The sequence below is a fragment of the Lycorma delicatula genome, chromosome 4 (genome assembly GCF_047948215.1).
Source record: "Lycorma delicatula isolate Av1 chromosome 4, ASM4794821v1, whole genome shotgun sequence".
NCBI classification, from domain to species: Eukaryota; Metazoa; Arthropoda; class Insecta; order Hemiptera; family Fulgoridae; genus Lycorma; species Lycorma delicatula.
The window spans coordinates 75424188-75451468 of NC_134458.1; the positions used below are offsets into that span (position 1 = coordinate 75424188).

General features: G+C 28.6%; 1 protein-coding gene across 2 annotated transcripts in view; it reads right to left on the minus strand.

The window, feature by feature from the left end:
• The window catches only part of LOC142323567 (hexuronate transporter), a 246739-nt gene that overhangs the window by 110202 nt on the left and 109256 nt on the right, over nucleotides 1–27281 (minus strand). Inside the window, exon 1 of one of the 2 annotated variants that reach the window (XM_075363370.1) lies at nucleotides 14237–14481. The exons of the other annotated variant lie outside the window; for it this stretch is intronic. The gene's annotated coding sequence lies outside the window, so the exon portion shown is untranslated. Of the gene's footprint in view, nucleotides 1–14236; nucleotides 14482–27281 lie in introns of those variants that run through there. 2 annotated transcript variants of the gene reach the window in all.

Consider the following 27281-nt stretch of genomic DNA (forward strand, 5'->3'; position numbering starts at 1 on the left):
TAAGGAAAATGGGTTACACACTGAAGCAGAGAATATATTAGATGTGCCAGTTATGCCCAGACCCAAAATGCCTTCACAGAAAAGTACGGTGTGGATGCATCAAACAAGTCCTCCATCAAGCGTCTGTACAAGTTCCAAGAGACTCGGAATGCGGCAGACGCAGCCAAAAGTCGTCCACTGAAAGTGCTAACACCAGTAAAGTTGATTGACTTGCAAGCTACATATTCTGTCAGTCCCAAGAAGACTGTGCGACGTATATCTAGTCGGTCTGGTCTGTCCGTTGGTAATGCCCAAACGGCATCGCGCTAGTGTTTAAAGATTCATCCGTACAGAATAGCTGTTGCTCACGAGTTGTTACCAGCAGACACTGGAAAACGTGTAGCCTTCTGTCAACGGTTCATGTCATCTGTAACGCCAAATTGAGAAGAACTCGGTTGGTTTCGGTCTGACGAGGCACGGAACCACCTCGATGGATCGTGAATGCACAGAATTCACGCATTTAATGTACAGAAAATCCACATCAACTGCACGACACACTTACTTCGGTATAATTGAAGAAAGTAGTAGAGCCATGGAAGAATATAGAACCGCCAGAAACGCAAGAAGTGGCAAGAACTGTGTAAAGACCTAGATAACGACCCTTGGGGTAAAGCATTCCAAATCATAGCAAAACGTCTTGGTCGGCAAGTTCCAATACTAAACAGTGATGAAGCTATACAACAGCTAAGAACCTTATTCCCCAGGGAGGATACTGGAAACAGAGCGATACTTGAATGCGAAAGGGGTAGATTCGATCAACAAGAGGTGTTAAATGCGATCAAGAAACTCAGCAATAAGAAAAGCCCAGGACCAGACAGTATACCAGCAGCAATTCTTAAGGGTCTGGCAGATGCTGTTCCCTGGGAGATGGTGGACGTGGCCAGCTTTGGACTTCAAAACCGCATGTTTCCAAGCTGCTGGAAGACGGCAAGAACCGTTTTCCTGCCCAAGCAAGCCGCGAATATAGATCAAGCTGGATACCGGCCCATAAGTCTTATCAATAATATGGGGAAGACGGTTGAACGACTTATAGCCTCCAGACTACAGAATGAGTTAGATGAGAAGAACTGCCTACACCAAGAACAGTACGGCTTTAGGAAAGGTAGTTCCACGATACAGGCGATTAAGAGAGTTACGGAATGGGCAACAGCAGCCAAAAGCGGTACTCGGAGATCTAGAAGTCTTCCATTACTTGTGTTACTGGATGTAAAAAACGCATTTGGATCTGTACCGTGGCCGGCGATTATTGATGCTCTAATAAATATGAACATCAGTGATTACATTGTAAATCAGATTAATCAGTACTTACACGATAGACATACTGAGGTCAAGACTATTGAGGGCACGGTAAATTTTCAGATGTTTGGCGGCGTTCCACAGGGATTAAATGTACCGTCAAAAATATTGATTCAATCTTATTCTATTGTTATTATTATTTTTCAAAACGTGCCTCTAAGCTATTTTAACAAGGTAGATGAGATGGTTGAAGTGGAAAAATGCCAGAACCTTTCGAGGTATCGAGCTCCAGTTATTTTAATTAAAATCTTTTGACGGTAAACTTTTTATTGAAACCTAATTTCAAGAATTTTCAGTCATCTAATTATAAAAATACAAACGATCATCGATTTTTCTTTGTTTTACATATACTTCTTCCTTATTGTCGTCGTCATTATTGCGTAACTATAATAAAACTAAGTCCCAGATGATATTAATTAATTGATATTTAATTAAAATTTTCCTGGAGTATTATTTTCACTTATTTAATCTAGTATCGGTCGATAGGTTTTTTTTGGAATCGATTAAAGTGTATATTATTTTATAATATTTTGAAGTAAATTGAAAATATTGCTTTTACTCTCTCATAAATCTATCTGAAGTTTGATATGTAATGCAATATTAAAGGGATTTCCCATCGACAGATAAGGTATGGAATGTAATAACAATAAATAATTGTCGCCAAATAATGAATAAAATTATTTCCTGGAAAACACAAATAACGAATTAAAAATAAAATCCATATCATTAGCTGCCGGGAATCCCGATCGAGTTAAATTCTGTTAAAAATCATATTAGTTGCTAGTTATGTTAATGATAACAGTTTACTAAAAACAATCTTCCGTTTTACCTAATTTTCCATCGTTCGCTTGTTTCGTTAGAAAAAATCTTTTAAAACGTTATCCGACTGTTATGATAATTTTAACATTAATGCGCACACATATACACACATGTGTTAATGTAAAACAAACTTCTTAACTTCATAGCAGCTACATATCGACTAACACTGGGAAAAGAATAAATCTCGTGTAAACTTCTTTATTTGTTAAATTTTCAGAATTTCTATTATTATCATTATTATTATTTAAACCGTGATTCTTGGAAATTATAAAATTAGCCAATTTAAGATTTAATTTTTCAGTTATAGATATTTAAAATATTTTTTAAACAGTTTGCCGATAAAAACTTAGCAGTAGAAAAATTTACAAAGTAGGTTTAGTCTGTTTAACACATCAAGAGATCAATTTTCTGAAAGTTTATTAAATATTGGAAAAATTATTCTCTTTCAGGAAAGATTAAATATGTAAAATGTTTTATTGTTTAAAGTAAATTTTTACAATACAACTGGATCTTTTCTGTCTTTTAGCAATACTCATATTTATATCGGTAGATTTTACTACGCAAATCTTCCTCTTCTGTTAAAAAAAAATAAATACTGTAATCTATTTCTGGTATATGTTCATTTGTAAATATAGAATTAAAGTTGCGATATTTTTCTTCATTATAGACTTAGTATTTAGTAATATAATGATATAACGTGGTAGTATATATAGTAAGAGTATAAATGGTCTCATACAGAGTGAAAGAGAATGCATTTCTATTGAAATTCTCGGCATATCCTGTTTTTTGATCGTTTTTTTTTTGGAGAATGATGCTGGTAAAATTCCAGTTTCAAAAGTTTTATTGAAATTATTCAAAAAGGAACGATTATTCTTCTTTCAAGTTTTAATCATTATATTTTTTTTTGCGAACGATAATCAGTTTTGAATTTTTAAATTTTGTCTAAAATGCTTGTTTGGTCTAATTTGACACTAAATATTTTATTATCGCTTGATAAAAAAGGTTTATCAGTTTTTTATATCGATCGGTTACTTTTGTCGCAGTAAGAATTTCAACCCCCCAATTTTGAAAATAACAAACAATACCGAGTGAATAAAAAAGAATATCGGTGTTTTAATCTGTTATAATAACTCGTGGATGTGGTGTATGGTGATGATTTAAGGCTAGAATCGAATAGCAAAAAGGACGCTTTCAGTACACGCATGGCCGTAGATTGATTTCCTCTACTTCTTCTTGACAGCGCTACTAACAAAGATGGAAACTTCTGTACAGAAAGCCTTTTGTAGTTTACATTATGGTAAATGTGAATCAATAGTTACAGTTCAACGTAGGTTCCGTAGAAAGTTTAATCGTAATCCTTCAAGTGACAATAACAGTCGTCGTTAGGATAATTAGTTTGAAACCACCGGTGGTCTGTGTAAAGGGTAGAGTACGGAACGACTGAGGGTGTCTGAAGAAAATGTTGAATGGGTGAGAGAGTCTTTCCTCCGTTCTAAAAGAATCTGTTAGGAAGGCCGGCCGCGAAGTAGCAACGCCGGCGTTGACAGGGTGGAATGTTTTAAGGAAACGCGTACGTATGCGTCCATACAGTTTACAGCTGTTACAGGCTTTGAACATACCGACTGCGTTGTGCGATCGAAATTTTGCAGTATGAAGACTTTTTTATCGTGTTGCTTTTGTCATTTCATCTCGGTGGAAAAGTTAACACACATAATGTCCGTGTCCGGGGATAAGAAAATCCCATTGAACTATTACTCCCCAAAAACTAGAATTCGAATTAATTAAAAAAGATTTTTAGTTATTATTTTGGTACTCCCCAAAATTAGTGTTTTCTGTGCAATATTCCGACGGCAATTTTACAGGTCGTTTTATTGCAGCAACGAGCTAAACAAGAGTTACTTATTTGTATATGCTGCGAACATGGCTCTTTCCTCGACTGCAAGATGGATCAGATAATTCTATTTATGAAGTCGATGTTCCTTCTATAGCTGGTGTAAATTTGTTCTCTTTACAGATAACCGTTTAGATATATATTTGGTCAAGCAATAACTAAGCAACTTATCAGTTAAATGACGTCTTTCAAACCGCTGAACGGGTCAGCATGGGCTCGATGATAGAGCTTGTTTGCTATGACTTCCAAGGTCATCCTATCTGACCCCGTGTCTATTTTTTCTTTGGGATTTTTTAAAGAACCTTGTGTATGTGCCTTCGATACACTCTTGTGTATATTCCCGAATTGAAATAGCTGTAGATTCCATTACCCCAGACATGCGTCCTCACATTGAACACGGTCAGGAAAAACTGCAAGAGTAATTCTTTCATTTCATATGTAATTCATTACTGTAAGTCAAAGTTAAGAGTTAAATAGCTTTAAAACCGAGATATTCTTTTTTTGTAAAACTCTGTTTAATTTATTTATAAGTCCTAATTGACTTAATATAAATTAATTAATACACATAGCCTATATTTAATATGTTTAACAATTGATTGTATTTGAAAACATAAAATATGATTTTCATGTTCATTGCATATGAAGTATTTGTAGCAGACTAATCAGATTAAGTGAATTTACAGTATATATAACGTTTTATATTATTATCCAAAATAATTATTATTTACACGAAAAAATTTTTATTAAGTATTTTTTAAAGAAAAATAGAAAAATCTGCTTTCTTGGAAAAATATAAAAACTATCAAAAAAAGCAAATATGAAATAATACTGCATACAATATGAGTGTAGATGTGTATGAAACTCCGTCCTTATTCAACGTAACTCATAATCCAGTTAACCGATTAATATTCACTCGGGTATCTCAATCGATGTAGTAATCGACTAATCTACTGAGGATCCCGGGATCAATTCTCGGCTAAAATCTCGTATTTTATTACCTTATAAAAGTATTCTTTTATACGTGTCGCTCATAAAAAATAAGATGGCATTTTAAATAACATTTGTTCTCTTTACAGATAACCGTTTAATTATATATTTTGAAAAATTGGTCAAGCAATAACTAAACAAAACAATAAAATATTAAATTTTTTTTAACTATTTAAATAATTAGGCAACGTAAATTAATCCCCATACAAAATGAAAGATAAATTTGGTAAATTTGTTTTCTGAATTAAGTTTTCTTCGTATTCGCCTATAATTTATTAGAGATTTTTACCTATTATTATAGATAAGTAGAAAGCTAAAAAATTGATTTTTCTTCTAAACGACAGTCAAAGTTTTCTTAGCTTTTCAACAGTTAGTGTTGGTGATTTGACCTTTAACTTATATTAATATTAAATTATTGTTTTTCAAGAAAATTCTCTCTTATTGTTTAAGGTACAGTAATTTATCGGTTTTAACATTTTAAAGCAAAAGTTGAGCCAAGGTTAGTTATTTCTTAAAAGGTTAACCTAGCTACATAAAAAAAAAAAACACAGTACATCCAGAAACACGAATAACGGTAATAAAAGTTAAATTATTAAAACATATAAAGTGTAAATAATACAACTTAAAAAAAAGGAAATAAATGAACCAAATTACTAACTGACATCAATGATGAATAATACATCCAATAAATTAGGTCACTTAGGCAAAAAGAAAAATTAAATTAATTAACAAAATCCAAGACAATCAGTAAAATAATATCTACATATATATTCCTATTTTTTTAATTTTTTTGAAGAGGACAAAAAATGTAAAGTAAAAATAATTCTGTTAATAAGAAAAAATTAAATAATTTTAAAAAACCACGGTCAGAAAAAATGTTAGTGCACACATATATATATATATATATATATATATACATACACACATACACATACACATATAAGTTGGTTTAAGCGCTTGCCCAAAAGAATACTTGTTCTGACGATATATTTGCACGTGGAGCTATCACACAATATTTAAGCAATACAAAATTTTAAAATAACAAGAAAGGGAAAAGGATATAAATCATTTTGAAAAAAAACCCGCATTGAAATCGGTCAATCCGTTAAAAGATTGCTGGGGAATAATGAAAGCAATTATGGTAAAAAACGCACATCCGATTTGGGGGTCGGCCATCGGGTGTAAAAAGTAAACAATAAAATTAAATATATAATAAAAACAGTAAAATAATATAAAATAACAATGGAGTAAACAGCAAAAAGTAAGTAATGTGTATCGCTGCAAGGAGGGAGTTAAAAATGTAGGAAAAAACCATACAGAAATTTAATGAGATCGAGGTACTGAATTAAAAAAAAATACTGAAAAACGTATAACTTAAAATAAAAATCAATAGTTTAATTTTAACTGATATAGTAATTTCTTCCCTATATGCGGTAGTATTGAGCGGCGATCCTTTTGTTCATTAAATAAATTACTTCCTTTATGTCGTAGGTTATTTTATAGCATGTGGACGTTTAGGTGCTAACAATACGTCAGTGCCGGTTTAACGTACCGATCGTTTTTTCAGACAACGTTCTAAAAATATAATACCGGCTTAATTAGTAACACAGTTATATCTGTTAAATACCCCTACGAATATTAAAAACAGACGTTTTCAACACGGAGTGAAACCTTCAAGGTTATTAAAATGTCCATCGTTGCATTATAAAAATTTCCACCAATATAAGTATGTGGTACGCCTTGTACTATACTTTTGCGTTATTATTTTTAGATAAATTTAAATGTACAATCGATTAATCGGTTTAAATCTAATTTGCTAAAAAAAAATGTAACTGTATCTGTGATATTTATGGCGAGCAGTCTGTGTACTGGAAACTTAAAGTATTCTATTTTTATTATTAAATATTTATTATTGCACATAATACTTAAGTATTTATAATTAACATATATTTCACAAAATTTGAAATACATCTCTTTTTGTTATTTAAGGGAGCTGAATGATATTAATTTTTTAATGGACACGAATAGCCTTAGGAAATTTACCTTCAGAACCAGCTTAGAAACCTCTTGTTTATATACTATAATTAATTTTTCATAACAATATGTTATGAAAAATATATGTTATGTTATTCATAATGAGTGTATATCCTATATATATCTTTATTAAGCGTTTTCAAAGCGCACTGTTTAACCTATAAAAGAGCTGATTACAGCTTAAAACGGAAGGTCGTTATATATATATATATATATATATATATATATATATATATATACGGCATATAATAAAAATATTTTAATTATTTTTAAAAATAGGTTACATTTTTGTATTTTAATGGCAGTTGTGTATTTAATGTATGCAAATATTGTAACACTGGTACTATAAAACAAAACAGAATTAATAATGTTTCACCGACATGCAACGGCCTAGATTTATTAAATAATCTTATTTTGTACAAAAAAAAAGTAAATAATTTTTATTTTTTAATAGTATTTTAATTTAAATGTAAAACAATACTTCTGATCATTAAGAGATACAAATATGTTTGATTTTTAATGTCAATACTAGAGATAGGATTTTATTTTTAAATTACCATTCAGCTTATTCGAGATACGATTTAAATTTTTTATTTTTTACTTCGATACTATCTTACATGCTCTCAAATTTATTAAAAACAAACAGCTGGATTTTGTTTTTAGTATGAAAATAAAAGAACTAGAATTTAAAACAAATACAAAATTTAATAAAATAAATATATAAAACTTACATAAAAGTTTTCTTTTTCCTCTTCATCTCTTTTTATTTTAATTTTATTCGTATAATTAAAACTACAGTGAATATCACTAATGATATTACGATTTGAGCGAAGCGTTATAGTTACACAAAAGGGTTATTAATACAGTACATGCTTTGTATCTATCATGATATTATGTAATCGTTTAAAAAATGTACGAGGAAAAATTATATCGGAGTTCGCAAATATTTATGCATACAAAAAAGAGGTTTTTATTTTTATCCTTGCTTACACACAAAAAAATAATAAAAGCGGAAATTTAAAGTTAAAATAAAAATAGTTAGCTTTCTTATGAAATCTACTTAACAGGGCGAGATAACATTTTAAAATCTTATTTCCTTTTTTATCATATCCATAATGATCTCTAGCAAAGTTTCAGCTTGATTAAGTCATATTTTAATCATTTAACTTGTTTCTTTTCTTTAATGAATTAAAACGCTTGTAATAGAGGTGCTAAGAAATAAAAAAAATTTATTTAAAAAATGAGGCGAACGGTTCGTTATCAAAGTACTTCCTCTACTGTACTTATGTAATTGTTGCTGATCATCAAACGACTTCTTTCACACTGTATATTTACGTATTAATAAGGTATTTTTTTTTTTGATTTCTTAAATATTGTCTTTTTTTTTAATACTAGTATATTTTTTATTAAAATCATGTTAATGATTTTAAAGAATCAGTTCTTTTCCAGTTTTTAAAATACTTTGCAGGATAATTTTTTAATGAATTAACCAATTACGAATATATATATATATATATATTATTAGTATTAATTTATCTTAAAGAATTCTTAGTTATAACGTCGGTTTTGTTTGTTTTATTTAGGTTGTATTAAATTTGCCAAATATCTACCAAAATATGTCCCTAGATACAAAAAAAGCCAACTAAGAGTTGAAATTTTGGAAAGTGAGGTGCGTAGTAGTCTAGTTAGAAAAAATATTACAGTGATATACAGTCTAGCGAAGTTACCATCTTTCTCTTTTAAGAATTATGAATTAACGATGAAGCATTAGCTGGAATTTTTATTAAATTTATATGCGTGTTCGAGAAAAACAAACTGATTTGTTTTAAAAGTGTTTTATTCCATTTAATATCTTATACATTTTATACGTAAAAATGTATCTTAATTTATTGTTTTACTTATTTGTTTATGTCTTTCTTACAAGCGATCCGTGTAAAATACCTAAGATTCGGAGGGCATCTAAGAAAGTGTTCACTATACAACAGAGTGAAGATGTCACTTGTAGGTCTGAATATCACCTCCATTACGCTGTCCTCGAAATGCTGGTATGTTTTTAATTAGCACGGTGAAAAAGGGATCAAAAAACCGTTCACTCTTCGTTATCCCTATTAAGCCGGGTGTAAAGTGCTGATTATTTTTAAGGAGAGATCATTTTGAGAGTCAATTTTCTCATATTTAGTCGGCACAAAGTATTTGGTACGAAGTGTAATAGATCTTAAAACGCTTCGTGATTTCAATTTTCAGTGTTTAGATTAATGTTGAGGTTAATATTTTGTGTGTGTGTGTGTGTTTGCTCGCGTGATTGTGATGTGTTGGCTTTGTTTGCATTAAATATTATTACAAACCAATTCAAAACTGGTACAAAAACTTCGTTTACAGATCTATTAACAAAGTAACTGAATAAAAATTCCAAAAATTTGCAACAAAAAAAGGAGTTGTTTTTCCAATATTAAAGAGAAGAATATGAAAGGTGTGTTATTTGTATTTCATGTTTTATAACTTTTTACGATTAAAATAATCTGTATAAATGTGTAGCTAGTTCATTTATTCAGAAATCATTTTATTTAGGTATTTGGCAACATTTATCTCCGCCTGCACATGTATAAGAATACGAGTAATTCGGGTTTTATATATATAATAATTTCCCTAAAATTAAAGTTGCGCACGCGCACGAGCGTATATAAGATAAAATTACTAAAAAAATAATTACTTTACTCAGTTTCTGTTAATTTTTTTTTCAAATTAAAGGGGAATATCAGTAATTAAAAACGTTACTGAATTTAAACAACGTATTTTTATTAAGTTCATGTAGAAATAACATTTATTTTTCATTTAGGAACAAATTTAAAAAGTGACGTACAAAATACTGTTAAAAATTAAAAACAAGAGAGACCAATTTAGATTTACTTTTTTTCAGTACAGGTAAATAAATTTGATTTTTATTTTTAATAAGATTTATTCTTGATAATAATAATAATAATAATAATGATAGCAGAAGGTACTCCAAATTAATTACTTTAATATTAACTGTTAACGTTAATAAAGCACCATTTAAAAAAGTGTTATTACTATATATCAAAATAATGTTTAATGTAATCAATTTATTTACCTTGCTGACCGTCAAACTCTCTTCATATGAATATCTTCAGCCAAAGTTAAATAATTTTTTTATAAATAAATGCTCTGACGGAATTCGGATAAATTTTGTTATATACAAAACAAAAAGGTACAAAAGTTTAATTTTCTGAGAATAATGAACCAAAATCGAAAAAAGGAAAAAATTGTAATTAAAGTAAAATGTAGTTTTATCCTTTAAATAGAGGAGAAAAGCGTATAAAGAGTTTGAATACCTAACATATTCAATATTTACGTTTTATACATTTATGTTACTATCGGTCAGAAAATAAACCCATTCCAGAATTTCTTTAGGCTTCTCAAAATTCTAAGGTTTTGAATTAAAACTTATCAAAATTTGGAAACGTAACACACACATATATATATATATATATATATATATATATATATATATATATATATATATATATATATGTTATATAAACGTAAAATGTATATACTATTTTGTATATTAAATGCATTGATTTTATTATTTTTTTTAATGATCGGAGGAAGTGGTGAGGTGATACTGAGGAAATTGGACGTGATAAAAACTTGATTTATTTATTTTTTTTTAGTTTGTATAAAAAAAATTAAAAGCATCCTTATTATATAATTGTTTTTCTTTTAAAAAGAAAATTAAATATCTTAGTCATTTATTTGATTTTATTAAAAATTTTATTTCGTTTTTCTATCCGTATCATTGTCACTTTAGGAACAGTTTTCAACCATTATTATACTCTTAGGAAAAATATACCTTTTACAAAAAACAAAAAAATAAATAAATTGACTTTCTAAATTTGTATTATTTCAACAAATTTATGAGAAATTATTATTTTATAAATATAAAAAATGAATCGCTATCAGAGTAGGGATAATAAGAAGTAAATTAGTAATGGTAAAATTAATTTTCAGAGTTATCACTAAAAGACGAGTTACATTTTTACGCTCTGCAAATACCGAAAACGTTTAACTTGTGGCCAGTTTTTTTTAATTTTTATTCTTAGAATACAAAGGATGAGGTTTGAAAAAAGATCATTACACACAATCGATAAGAGAAATGTTTACAAAAGATTGAAATTTAAAACTTAGATGGGCATTTCGATTAACAACCGAAATGCCCATCTAAGTTTCATCATCAGCAGATACAGGGTTAATTAGCAAAAGTAAATAAAAATACACTTAGAAACTTAAATGGGAAGATCGTTTTCACTAAAAATAAATAAATAAATTAAATAGAAATATTTAATACAAAAAAAAAAAAAAATACTGCTAATTGATACACTATATTTATATTTGTTTTTATACAAATACAAGCATCCTTTTTGTAGTATTGATATTATATACAGATACATACAAACCGGTATTTCTTAGTATTAATTGCATTATAGAATTTATTAATTTTGCTGTTAGTTTTCCTTATTCCTCTGTATCAAATAAAATATTAAAAATTATTTACATTAGATGAAAAACCAAATGTGAAGAACGTACAAAATTACATGTCACACACACACACACACACACACACACACACACACACACACACACACACACACACACACACACACACACACACACACACACACACACACATATATATATATATATGAAAACGTTAATAAAAGATGATCGAATTATTTTCAACTTAGTTTAATAATGAAAATAATAAAGTGTTCCTTGTAAACAATTTTAATTCCGTTTAAGATTATTTTTAAATATTGATAGAAAATAAGAAAAAACTATGGAAATAAAAACAGAATATTGGCACAAAAACAAAACCGTCGATACGTGACAAGGTATTGAATAAAAAGTTTTTAAAGTATATAATCATAATTTTTATACCGGTGAAACGTGGATTACAATGTTTTAAAATATTATAATCTGAAAATCTATTTATAAATATAAAATACAACGCATATTATTACTTTTTTTTTTATTACAAATAAATTTGTTTTATAGATTTTAATTTATTTTAGAAATTTTCTTATTAAACAAATCATTAACCTGCAAATAAACTTTTTAATACAAGGCTATAAAGACAACTTAGTTTTTTACAAATATAACGCGTGCGCGCGTGCGTGTGTGTCGTGGTAGTACTAGAGAGATATTGAATTAATAAAAGTACAAGAATTTCCTTATCGAAAATAAGGAAAATTAAAAGTTGTTTTTGTAAAGTGCAATTATGAATGTGATGTAGTGTGCCTTAGTAGAATCATGGATACGATATGGATTTTTTTGTTGGAGTGGTGTATACTATATTGAAATTTAGCCCTTTATTATCAGAGAGAAATACACCGTATTAGTTTCATTCGAATCGAGTATTTTACATCAAATTTTATTTTAGTTCGATTAACTTTGACTACAATCAATTATATTATAATGAGAAATTTAATTTAACAATTTAAAAACAGTGAAAATTTATTATCAAAAGTGTGACCTGAATTCTATCGATTACCGGCAAATAATTTTTAGGCACTTCTTAATAAAGGTATTCATTAATCGCATAACGTTAAAATTCCATAGTTTTAATTCCTCATCCTATCAAAATTATTACAATAGATTTTAGTATTACCATTCATTTCTTTTAACGTAAATGTTTATGACGTATTTTTTTTTTTAATTTATACAATTTACTCGACAATTTGGGTAAAAACATTAAACAAATACTGCTGTGTAGATAAAAATGTATCGATGAATTAGACTTAAAAATTTAATATCCCATTAATTTATGCACTTCATATCAAAAAATATGCATTTTAATCGATTTTTAAAAATGTAGAGTTAAAAACTGATATTATCTAAATATAACAAAGAAAAACGCCGAAGGACCATCTATAAAAATTATAACTAAGTGCGCCATTCATAATCAGTAAATATTAAAAATAACCGTTCATTAAAAAGCAAAACATAAAAAAAAATCGTAAAACGAATAATAGCAATATTGTATAGTAAAAAAAAAAATTACTTGTACTCGTATTTATGAAATAAAACAAAAAAATATTAATATTTGTGCATACAAATTCAACTTACAATGTTTTACCTCTACTCGCTTAAAGCGTTTCTTACTTAAACAATAGATGCTAAGAAAAAAATATCTATGTTAGATGTAAGAACATATATATATATACATATGTATATCGTACAATTTAATAATGCAATACAGTATATATTACGTACATTTTAATCAAATTATATAAGTGTGTATTATACTGTTATAAAAAAAGTTTGTAATTATTTACGTGAACTTTTAATTTTATATAAAAATAATATTTATGTTAAAAAAATTAACTACCGTAGCGTCTACATTTACTCTTTTTAATAAATTTACTGGAAGAGATGGTATTTTTATAATGAATGACAATACATAACCATTTAGATTGTATAGGTAAACGAAAATTGTTTGTTCTACTAAATTAACTCTGTTCAATACTTTTCGTTCATTTTTTATTTATCTGTTGTTGTTTTTTTGTTTTTTTTTTTTTGTAGAAGATTATGCTATTTTTTATTAATTTTTTTCAGTTATGTTTGTGACAGAATGACAAAGGAAAAAATTATAAATATTTGTTTTAATCTATAATTAAGTGTTAAAGAGTTTTAATTATATTCTTTCTTAATTATCATACAGTTCAATAAAATTTTATTTCAAAACATTGTTGTGTAAATTTTAAACAAATTTTAAAAATTAGTTTCCTTTAATAATTTTATTCATCGATTTATTACTATTATTTGTAAAGTCTTTTTGTATCGGTGGAAAGGAACTTAAATTATTTTATTATAACCTTAAACTTTTATCAAAAAAACTCTGTCATCGTTTTTGTTGACGATCAAGGTTTAAGAAAAGAAAGAAAACAGTTGTGCTTGAGAACAATGGGTGATGCCGAGCGTAGAACGTTGTATCAAACTTGTCTTACAAGATCGGTTGCAAAAGTAATTCAAGTTTTGCTTAAGCCATTTTAATATAACGACAATTTTTAATTTTTTGTCCATTAATCATTTTTTTATTATTATTTTTTTTTTTTTTTAATTAAGTGTAATAAATTAACTTAGAGCTCTTACCAGGTTTAAGATCAATACATAACACCACAACCGAATCGGCTCACCAGCACAGCCAGGCTAACTCTACGATGCAGGTCGGTCAACCACGGACTGACTACGGCGGAGTGACAATGGCAGAAGGCTAGCGGATTACTTCTAGCACGCTATAGGTAGACTACCCCCGCTCTCAAGCCGACTCGAGCTAAGCAAGCACTTTACTTAGCTGACTTCACCTTGATCTTGAGTGGTGTCCACGATTCCGCCTTCATAATCTGACCCCCTCCATTTTACCACTCATTTCGCTTATTATTATTATAATGTAATGCTTCCTTCGGTTGTCCGCACGCAAGAGAAAAAACCGCTTTTACTCACTTGTTACTTTCATATCCAATATCAGTTCCACGTTTACGTCATTACATGCAGCGGGAAAACAATCGACACGTTCCAAGAAATGCGTAAAATTTTAACTTTGACTACTACTAACCGGTTTAAAAATATATATTTACAAATAATTCCACTGTGATTCACAAGATTGTTGACATGTCGCTTCTTAGTATGAACAATGTAAACAACATGCTGGTGTATCTGGTGGAATGCTAAATGCCTCACCCTTTTATTTGGAAAATCCCGGGTTCTAATCTTTGCAAGGTTTGTCATTTCTTTATATATAACCAAATTTTTTCCCTATCATACCCCCGTAATTTTCTAGCTTATTCTAGTTGATGACTTATTCATATATATAATTAATTTTATCTCATCAATAAAAAAAAAAATAAATCCATCAAAGTTGGATATATTACTCGAGATAAAATTTTCCAAATAAAAACTATTTGGGAACTATATAAGCATCAAATTTTTGATCGGTATTGAATCCATCCCTGTAATCATATGATTCAAGACGTTTCCAGTTTATCGGCAGAATAAATCGATTTTCATGTTCAGGTAAATTAGGAGGGTCATAGTTAAAATAATACCCGATCGCATTTATTAACAACGCAAGCTGATACTTCAGGATACAGTCTAGTCGGGGCAACGTCTTAACTTATCTGCGACAATGTCAGTCAGTTCCATATTCTTAGCATCTATTAATTACACGAGTCTTCAACGGTACAATTGAGATATGCGATTAGGGATTCGTATTTTAAATTTTGAAAACATTCGCCCTGCTGAAATTTATCGACAGCTAATCGAATTTTGTATAGAAGATGTGGTGAACGAGGAAAACTATGTCGATTAATCAACGAAAGAAGAACAAACACGTACAGTGACTTATAATCTACCATTATCGACATTTTTTGGGAACTAAAATGTCATAATTTTAATTGATTATGGGACTCGAGGAAGAATTATCATCGCGGAAAGGTGGTGTGTACCCTAAAATAGTTACGACGAGCTATATGGAGCCGTCAACGTGGCCTTTTCGTTAGGAGGATATTTCTGCTTCGCCATATTGTGTATCTTCACGCTTAAAAAAAAAAAAAATCGTTGCAAAAGTTTCGATAGGAAATAGTGAACCATCCTCGATACAGTCCGAGTTTTTATGTTTTCCTATTATTCAAAGAACTTTTGAGCAGAAAACTCATGCAAACCGATAACGTCGTCCTTTATTAAACTGTCGCCGACCGATTCAAGGAATAGCCGGCTGAATTCTTTAACGAGGCGATTGATTGTCAAGTTCATCTCCCGATCTCAAAATTTCTTGGATTTCATTGTAAGAACAGAATTTGGCTACAGTAAATAATTCGTTATCAATTTATGATAAAATAATTATTAATTAAAAAGTTACCCCTGTAATTATCAGTAGTTAAAGGAAGACACTAAACGTAGATTTTTTTAATAATTGGTTAAATTATATTTTTCAGGTATTTGTCATTTAAGCTTTAGAATTACAGGTTTAGAGTAATTGTAACTTACAATAACTATTATAAGAATTACTACTTCGTAACATTATCTTCTAATCTTTAAGAGGATAAGTTGTACTTTTTTTATTGTAATCTCTTTTCTTTTTTTTATTACTTTTTTTGTTTGTATGAATACGATTATTATTTTATTTTTGTCTTTAAGATTAAATTTTTAAATCAAATTTTTTAATTAGAGGTCGTGTTTTGTTATGTAGAGAATGATTCCAATTTAATTAGTTTCTATTATTTAGTTTATTTATTTATCTTAACAATATTTTTTTAAATTTTATTTTAATATCTTTATTTGTTTAGTTTTAGGTTAAGATATAGTATAAATTATAAAAATCTATGTTATCAAAATTTGAAACCTTCCAAATATTTCTTCATTATATCATACATAATCCACGTTTCATTATTTTATAGAGAATAATAATATCGCTAGCGGTTGTCTCTCCTGCGTGAAACGTTTAGATCTCGAAAAAGCATTTGATTATATGAGATGAAATTAATTTTTTCCATTGTTTAAGATAAATGGATCGAAATATAAAGGTTTTTTACAATACGACAGGACTTATTATTAATAAGTACGGAAGACGAAAAAAAGCAAGCTAAAATAGAGAGAAATTAATATTGCTTTTAAAATTGTATACAGAAGGAATAAAAATTTATGAGGGATATAACAGCCAAAGGGTAAATAATAAAAAGTTAAAAATTTGCTTTGTTTTATTTTACCAGAAAAAATGCTATAAATTATAGGAATTTATTGTCGAGAAAAAAATTCCGATTGAAAATAAATAAGACTTAAATAAAATGTATGAAATGTAGTAAATTATAAAGAAAAATAATAATGATGAATTATAAATTAAGATCGTGGTACGTGACAAAACCCCTGTAGAATGTTGTTTTTAAGGTAGTAAAACCATTAAGAGTAGAAGAAATAAAGAAAGCACGAAATGCAAATTGGCCCGAGAAAGGAGAGCTTTTATGCAGACAAAAACCTCCATCATTAAATGCAGTCTGGGAAATACAAATAAATTCGTAAAATATTTATTTTCAATTTAGCGCTTTTTAGCGGCAAGACGTAGGTAATTGGGAGCATGAAAACCAGAGATTTAGAAATATTACGTAATAAAATTATTGAAAATTAGAAATTCGAGGTAGAATCTTTAAAAGAAAAGAATAAGCTCACGAGGAACATATTAAAACATTAATTCGGAAATATAAGCGTATGTAGGGCGAAAAACTGTAGAAGACAACTATTAGTATGTAGTATAATACAAGTACCTAAGAATTTATAATAAAGTAAAGAACGTTGATTAAACGATTAGCACAGAAAAGAAAGGAATATAAACTAGTTATCAATGGAAAGTCTAGTAAAACTTTCCTGAACGAACATTCTCATTATTTTTACTGTTCTCTCAACTATTAATTCATTTCTAACCGAGTTATCTCTAACAAAATCTCTGTTGGGGGGGTCCTACATACGCTATGTTTATATAATTTATTTATCTCGTGTTTTGGTGGTTTTAAGCAATATTTTTTTTTAAATGATTAAAAAGTTAGTTTTTCCGCCATTTCGGGGTTTTACACGTGATTTAAAAAATGTATATTTATATATTTTATTCATTATAGTGAACCTTATATTAGTGCGTTTAAATCAAATTGATAGATTACGCCGATATTGCGTAATGATTACAAAATTTTAATTTTGGCGGGCATTTTGAGGTGAACCCGACGGCCTGTCGCGATCATTCGTGTATTTTCATAATCCTTTAACGATGTTAATCCAAAATCAAAATTCGAGATAAAAGTGATCATACAGATATAATACTGAATTCAGTAACGAACTGATCGTTCGTTGAAAAACATCTAAGTAGTCATTTGACTAGTTTGATAACAAAATAATTACTAGTTTTTATTAAATTAAGTATCTATAAAAATTACTTATATCTTTAATAAAATTAAAATAAATCTTTTTCCCTGTTGAATAAATTTAACATTAGATTACTTTCGACATATAATACAACGTACAATATAGTTTTATTATATTTATGCCGGGTGATTTTATTTCTCAGGTATATACATTTTTTCTTGCTAAATGAGATCCTTTTTTTGTGTAATTCTACTGAATCATCAGTTATGCAACAAACTAATAATCTTTTTGTTTATTTTTCAATTCCTTATTATGTTTCAACTAGTATCTTTACCAGGTCAACATACCCGTAAGGACAAGTTAATTCTAAGATAAAATTACAGTGTTGTGAACAAAATGAAGTATAAATTTTATATATATATATGTGTGTGTATTTCGTTTTATACGTTGTTAACCAATTCGAAAACTTCCGTTCTTAATTTTTAATTAAAAATTCATAGATTAAATTAAAAATGCCACTAAAAATCATCTGTAATAAGACTTATTCAGTTAGCAATTCCTTAATATGAAAATATAAAAGGCAATAATAAAGCGCTACACTTCATGAATTTTTTACTGCATTCGTTTACTGGTTTTTTTAAATTAAAATTGTTAATTAATAAACATCTATGGGTTTTTTAAATAATGCATTTCTATGTTTTTTTTTTTACTCTTAGGAAAGAGTATACTGTGTTAGTAAAATTTCCCATAGATGTATTTCTCTGTATATTATATATATTTATTTAGTTTTTGGTAAATGAATTACACAGAAGCTCTGAAGCTTGTACATTTGTATATAATATAGGACTTTGTAGAGTATGAAAAATGCCATGCCTGACCGGGATTCGAGCCCAGGACCTCCAGATGAAAGGCTACCACTCTGCCACGGAGATTGGCAAATGTATATGATTTTAAAATTTAACCAGAATGCGTTTGTTTTCGTACTGATATGTTGACCGTATTTTTTTATAAAGTTTAGTAGAAAAATTAACGTATTCTGTTGATTGTGTATATCTATACTTCAGTTTTACTTCTAATTTTTTTTTCTTTCTACTAAAATTACATCTGGAACAGCTAAAACAACACAAATTTGTTTGTAGAATTTCAAAATATGATGTAATCTAGTAATGGAGATAAATTGTGTTATATACATACACAGAATAGCATGCAAATTCCGAACGAAGGGAATTTTTTGTTTGTTCTATGTTGTAGATTGCTTGACCACACAACCATTCTTTAAGTTATCAGGGTAATGTGAGGTTATTTTTCTTTGGTTATTTAGGGATTTTCATGTCATAAATAGTGTTTTGAGAAAGTTATTCATTTTTTTATTACAAAATCGTATTTTTTGTACTATGTTTCTTGAATATACATATGTAGACGTAACTCCAAGAAAGAGTTCGAAAATTGTTTCTCTTTCTGAGCATACCGGTATGACAGAACGACAAATAACTTCTTAGTGTGGTGTTGGACTAAGGACAGTGAATGCTATCGTAAAAGAGTTTTAAAAAATGTTTCCTTTCCACCTCAAAGGAAAGACAAATGTGGCCGCAAAAGAAAACTATTCTAATACAGGATCGGTTATTATTGAGAAAAGGTAATCTTGACCCAAAATTATCTGCTGTGGATCTTAATCGAGAATTAGCAGCCACCGGAACAAATTTACACGTGACAACTGTTAGACGTCAACTTCTTGTTGCTGGACGGAAAGCTCGTTGGCCAGCTAAAAAGCAGCTTTTAACATCAGCAGGGTGCAAAAAAAAGTTCTTGTTGGCCAAAGCGCATGCTAACTGGACCAAAGAAGAGCGGAAAAATGTTACGTTTTTTGACTAGTCACATTTTTATGTTCATGGGCAAAGGGTTCCATACGTTAGAAAAGCATCAGATGAAAATACATCACTGGCTGATATCCAACAATCAGTTAAATATACCCAGAAAAAAACTATTTTGGGGTTGTTTCACATTTAAAAGCCCTTGTTCATTAATTCCTCTAGATAGTACGTTGAAAAGTGATGAATATATCAAGATTCTGAAAGAAAGGATTGTGTCACAAATTTCTACAAGGCAAGGGAGTGTTGCTAGAAGATTTGGCGTCATGCCAAACTGGCAAAAAAATGGAAAAGGTTTTCGAAGAACGAAATATTAAAGAGATGCAGTGGCTAGGCAACTCCCCAGACTTAAACCCAATTGAATATTTTGGTAATAATCAAAAAACGGCTAAAAAATGAATTGTCACACAAAAATCTACCCCGTTAAAGCAATAATATTAGTATGATCTTATGATGAAGAAATAAAAATAAATGTGTAGTACATTTGTTGAATCGATGCCAAATCGTGTATGTGATGTGACTAAGAATAAACGAGGATATATTAATTATTAGATTATCACAAATTGTACAGATATGATTTTTTTTTTTCTAAATGAAATTACTTTTTATTAAATAACATCTGTGTTCGGATTAATTTGCACTTTATTATATATATATTTTAATAACGATTCGCCTTATGTATTCTTAAGAGCACTTTCTACTAATACTTCATCAGATGAATTATAAAAGTTAATTTTAAATTGAAATTTTACATGATTTAAATTTTATTGAATTAATGAAAAAAAAATAGCTATTTTAGTTATTGATTTTTAAATGATTTTTGTTATCTTTTTTAACAATCATATGGCCATCTGAAGAAGTAGGAATATTACATAGCACACATGTAAACATAAAGTAAAAAAATAATTTAAATAATTGAAAGGCACTAAATTTAGTCTACTTTAAAGTTATAATTTTAATTTTGTTCTACTGCTAGGATACCTTTCTATATATTATTCAATAAAAATGTGTTTACATACTTGTATATGTGATATTTTGTATTATTATTGTATAGGAGAAATTAGGCTAAATTTATTTGTTTTTACTGTAATTTATTGACGATTTCAACAGTAAAATTGTAGATTTTCTGAACAGTGCATCAAGAACAGCTTTAATCGGCTGCCAAATTATACAGTACATATTATTAAATAATAAAGTTTAAAGAAATATAACTGCATTAAATTATATTTATTGGACAATTGTTTTGTTTTTTTATATCGAAATAAGCTGTTTATATGACGAAAATATTCGTGAAATATCGTTTTAAATTTTCATTTTTTTTTTTTTTTTAAAGAGGTTTCACCTTAGATTTATTCTAACAAAAAAAGAAAAAAAAAAGGATGGCATAGGTAATTTTTACGGGTTTTTCTTTGTTTTTGCTTGAATAACATATTAAAAATCTTTATGAAATTATTAAAATTAAAAAAAAGAACTGATTTTTTAAAAATACTTTGTTTCAGCAAACAGTATTTTTAAAAATCACCGCTTTTTTACTTCCTTGCACGAAGTAGCAAGTATTGTAATCGCGAAAAATTTCGGTTTTTAGATTTCAACGGAAATATCCATTTTGACCATCCCTGAATCCAATTTGACTAGTTTCGGCGTGACGTCTGTATGTATGTATCTCGCATAAGTCAAAAACGATTAGCTGTAGAAAGTTGACATTTTGTATTTAGGACTGTTGTAATATCTAGTTGTGCACCTCCACTTTTGATTGCAACCGACTCGGCCAAAAATGTGTATACAGTCGGTCTCTAAATAAAGCGGGGATTCAATTTTGAAACATTTGGATATTGGAATTTTTCTTAACTGCAGTAATAAGCTTTTCTTGGGAGCTTTTCAACGATATATCATTCTCGACCGGTTTTTGATAATAAAATTTTCTCATTTATTAATCATTTAACAAATTTAAACCTAAAAAATGTTTTTTTCGTCACCGAATGTTTCTGTTTTACGTGGGATATTATGAAAGCTACGTGAGACGTTCAGGGACCTGTTGTATTCCATTTTCATACCAAAACACATAAGAAATCATTAAGTTTACACCGTATATAACTCCTTAAAAATTACAGTATGACCTCATTTCACACGGGAACCTGAAATCCGGGTGAAGATTTTTGCTAGCCGTAACTCGATAACAAAGCGTTTTCGAACATATTTGTATAAATTTTGTTTCCTTATTTGAAGCTCTAGAATCAACTTCCAAATTATCTCTCTTACCTCCTGAACCGCCCTGTTCATCAGTATGATTCTGAGATTCATGCAGTCATTTCAGTTTAAATAAATTATCTAATTTCTATAGAAGAAACTCGTTAAATTTATTAAATATTTTTTATTAGCATTTATTATACATTTAATTAAAGTCCATTTATTGTTTATTTTACGTAACTTTAAAATAACTGCATTTATTATTTTTCTATTAATTAAAAAATAATAAAAATTTAATATCACTTATACCTAAGTTTTATTATTATTTTAATTATAATAAAGCAATAAGTCGATGCAGAATAAACTGGAATTAATTAAACATTTTATTTAATTAAACGTCACAAAACACTTTGAAAAGTAAATTGAAAAAATTTAATGAAGTTAATAATTTTCTAAGAAACTATAATTGTAACCAGGTATTATAATGACTTTGATTTTATAATCAAAAAGAAACCGGTTAAAATATCAACAACGTTATTAAAAATGTTATTTTTTTTATCGATCTTTATCCTTTTACCACAAAAAAAAATACAATTTTGCCAAAACTGGAGTAGAGTTCTTTTTCAGAATTTAAAAAATGTATCCAAAAAAGTTAATCGGCGGCGTTAATTTTTTCTTTTAATACGTCTTGAGAAAGTAAAATTTAAAAACTCATTTTTTAATCAACTGACTTATTATGAATATAAATTTTCTGACATTTGTAATATAAATATATATATATAGAGAGAGAAAGTGAAGGGGAGAGAGATAAAGGTAAAGAAAGAATCTTTTGGTTACACTAACAAAAAAAAAAGAAAGTAGACTTTGGTAGAAATCATGCGATTGCACGTAGGTTAATAAAAGATAATTAAAGAATTTTGATTTAAAAATTTCGCATGATTTATAGAAATAACAAACCAAAAAATTAAGTAATTTTAGTAAATAGGAAGACTCTTTAAGTTCTACCTCGTAGCATTTGTAATTTATTTTTTTAATTTATGTAGCGTATAAAATGTAAATGATTTGTCGAGCGCTATCCATATTTTATTTTAACTAAAAATTAACTCTAAGTTCCTAAGTTAGAATTCAATTCTATTCTATTTTTATTTGTCGCCTTATAAATTTTTTTATAAATTTTTATTTGTCGCCTTTATTCTATTCTATTTGTCGCCTATAAAATTACAGGTTTTTACAAAATTAGATCCTGTAACTTTTGAATAGTCTTCAAAGAAAGTTGTAAAATATATCGTTTCCCTGTATAATTTTTTCCAAATCCTCGTAATAATAAAATATAGAAAACTACCCTATCCACTTTTTTTTAAACGACTGCCCAAAAAGAGTGTAATATATTTAGGTTGGGTGTATGTTGTATCTATGTATGTATGTTTCACCGTAGCAGCTCAACGGCCGAACTGATTTAGATGAACGACCCCGCGTTGGAATCCTTGTTACCGGTAATGTATATATATAAAATAGTGGAGATTTGCCAGTTGAAGCATAAAACTTTAATGAATTGAATTAATGAACTGTGAATTATGTGCCTGTTTCACTGTGTTAGCTGGATTTGAATTGAATGATTCAAATCAATCAAATGAATAATATCAACAAAAAAATAATAAAATTAAATTTTCGTTGAATACAAAAAAATTAAATAAATTTAATAAAGTTTGTTTAATAATAATGGGCTTCCCGTGGGAAGCCCATTGCATTGCCTCGCACGAGGGCCATGATTTTTTATTGCTAAATTATAATCTTTATAAATTTTATCTTCATCCCTTTCTAAATCATCATATTCTATTCGAGCAACTGTGCGTCTGGTAGTTGTTTTTGGCTTTGAATAAAAATTAAATAATATTAAATTTCTCAAATTCTTTATATAAATATATCAGCCATTTTTATCGTTTCGGTATATTGAGAAAATAACAACGGCTTCTGTATAGTTTTGCTCTTCAGGTTTTGACGCTTTTATGTAACTGATGAAATCTCTAATGCAATAAAAGCTTCAATACGAATAGACCATGCACTGATATTATCCGTCTTGTTATCTTCATCGGAACCATTCTCTCTACCGTAAGTTCTTTTAGAGGATTTTACACGATTTTATTCGCGTTTAAAACCGGGAACCCTGTCTTACCAGCATCATTTACTAACCATCAATTTGCAACTTCCGTATCACAGTTTACAAAATCGAGAATCGAGTGAAAATGATTAGTCATTTATTAAATATTTTTAACCGCATCGCATTTAGTAGGAATTTGTTCTTTTGTTTGTACTTTCTTTTTACTTTTTATTTATTTTTTATTATTAATTCACCATATAAGCTTTGAATATTTCTCTGACCGGGATTCGAACCTGGGACCTCCCGATGAAAAGGCGAGACCTTTCATAATTTCATTTATGAAAGTTTAGAATTTTTTCCTTACGTTCTGTAAATTTCGCTTTATAAAGAATTAAGTTTTTGATTCATTAAAACTATTTGGATTTTACATTTTTATTGATTCTCTAAAAGAAGTATACATGTATATTTTTAATTTTTTTCTGTACTAACTCAGAAATGCCCAACTAATACGTAGGTGAATACCTATGTTTTTTTACAGTTTGATTTATTGACGCTTCATTATATTTTAGCGGATGTACTAGTTACAAACTGCACCTTTAATAGTGTTTTTTTAATCCCTAAAATGAAAATTTTTTTATATAAGTATTGTGTGGCTTTATCTAGGACAGTATTCACGTCTCTGTTTCTCGGATCTGCTTTGCCTTGAATATTTATACAAAGAACCGTCTTAATGTTTTTAGTTAAGAAATATTTAAAACCCAACTCGCCTGTCTGATGATTATAAAAACAAATAATACTAATTATTATAAGTTATAATTTCATAATTTAAGTTGGAGAAAACGTTTTGCATATTTAACACATTCATAGATACAAGCATAAAATTGAATATCACTTGCTAATATTTTAGTTTGTATTCGATTTTAATCGACATTTTTCCTGGACTATTTTAACTTATTTTATAATTGTAAGTAACATCTGCAGCATTTATAAACCTGTTGATTTTATGATTTTTTCTTTATAAATTAACAAACAATACTTTTGGAAAATATCATCTTGTACTGTCAAGTATAAAGTTTAGTTAGAACTGCAATTTTATTATTCAGGAATTTATCGTTTACTAATCTGAAAAAAAAACTTATTTCCCTGTTTGAAAAACATTAGTTTAGGTTTTCAAGGAAAGTAAGAAACTACACGAAAAATAACAGTAAATATAGAAATAATGAAACGGGTTTTTACTAAATGTCACTTATCGACAAATGATTAATATTTTGTCTCTTTTTATTCAAAGAGAAATAAAATATTTTATTTCTGAGAAATACTGAATTGCTTATTGCAATCGTTGAAACGCAATAAACATACATGGAATACTTCTTTCTATGGTGTAACATGTGAGTAAAACAATTAAGTGTAAATAATTTATCCTCTGTAATTCTTTCAAGATCAGTTTTATGGGAAAAATACGTTATTATTAACTTAATAATAAGCAACGTTATATTTCCTTATTCTATAAATATTAATTACTCTTGGTAAGAAAAATTAACTCCATTTATTTTTACTAAAAATAATTACAGAATAATTTTTATATAAACAATTTGTTGTGTTTTTAGTGGTGAGCAGATTTTCTACTATTTATATTACAAAGACTCTTACAATCGAATCGCTGATATTTTAGTCTTTTTTTTTGTTTTGTATTTGACAACTAACTGAATTACTTAATATTTTTTCTGCAATTATTTCTTATTCGGGAGAGGTTCTATAAGATGTTTTTTTCAAATTCTATTCTTGTAAAAACTTTTGTTTTTATTTTTATCTGGAACGTATCAAATCAAAGTAAGTATAAAAAAAAATCCGACAGCCGAAAACAACTCTCCGTTAAAAATAAATAAAACTTTATACAAGTTACGGCTAACAAGTTTTGTAAGCGTTAATTATTTTCATATTAAAATCTTTTGGTAAACTTTATTTTGAATAAAATGTAGCATCAAATGAAAAAAAAAAAACAATGTATATTAAGCGGAAATGGGCCTCTGTAAATATTTTAAAAATATTAACTTATAACCAAGATGTAAATCAGAGTTAATTAAAGTGATTTATGTATAATAACTACATCAGTTTAATATATAACTGGAACATAAATGTATACGATGTAGTAAAATATATTACTCGTCAAGAGTTTAAAGTTTGTTGATGCGCACGCTGGGAATGGATGGTTGGACGATTGGCATTTTGCTACTTATACGTCCTGTCCCTGTAAACTGCCCCCTTCATATTGTGATAATAGCAGTGTCGTCACTTATTCAGACACCCAGGTATAGCTACTCTGCGTTTACATGTTTACCCTTTCTAAACTCTGACAAATAATACCAGTCAATCGGTGCGTGTATGCGAATTGAATATTTCTTTATTTGAAAGACTGTTTAATGAAGACCGGTAAATAGCCGCTTCACTTCTTCGAGTGATCGTTTACATGTACATGTTGTTTATGTCCTACCTAGTCAGGCTAGTATTTTTGTTAATCAGAAGGCAACATTGAACGATGGCCGGAAATTAGAACCGAGGAACTGATGGTGTTAAAATTTATCAATTATGGCTAGGTATCGATCAGTAGACCTCCTACAAAGAAAGAGGTTTAACTTTGGTGCCACCCCGACATAGATAAGTCTACCTAATTCACTTCAGTTTTGAATAAAATGAAAAATTTATGGGATAGAACGCACTGTAAGATACTCTCAACAAAACCTAAATACTCATCAGTCATGGTGATGAGTAGTGGGCCGAGTCGTTTTCCTTTGTATGCAGAGTGAAATTCTATAACGCTTTATAAAGAATTGAAATTTTGGTTTTATACTAACAGTAAACAGCTAATATAATTACTATTCATTGTCGGTCCATTTTTTTATCTTCAGTGGGAGTAGTGGCGTTTAATTAAACGAAACTCGAGTTTTCATGCTATTTATCGATGGAAAAAATACTGTTCCGTCTATGAAACATTGCACGCAAGATGTTTTACTACTGACCCGTCAACATTTTCCTATTTTGGAGATTCTTCACGATCAGGTAGCCCTAGAACTTTAGAAAACAAACGACTTGTTTCGGAGTCATCAAATTTCTATCATACAGGCTTGCGTTTGACTGCAAA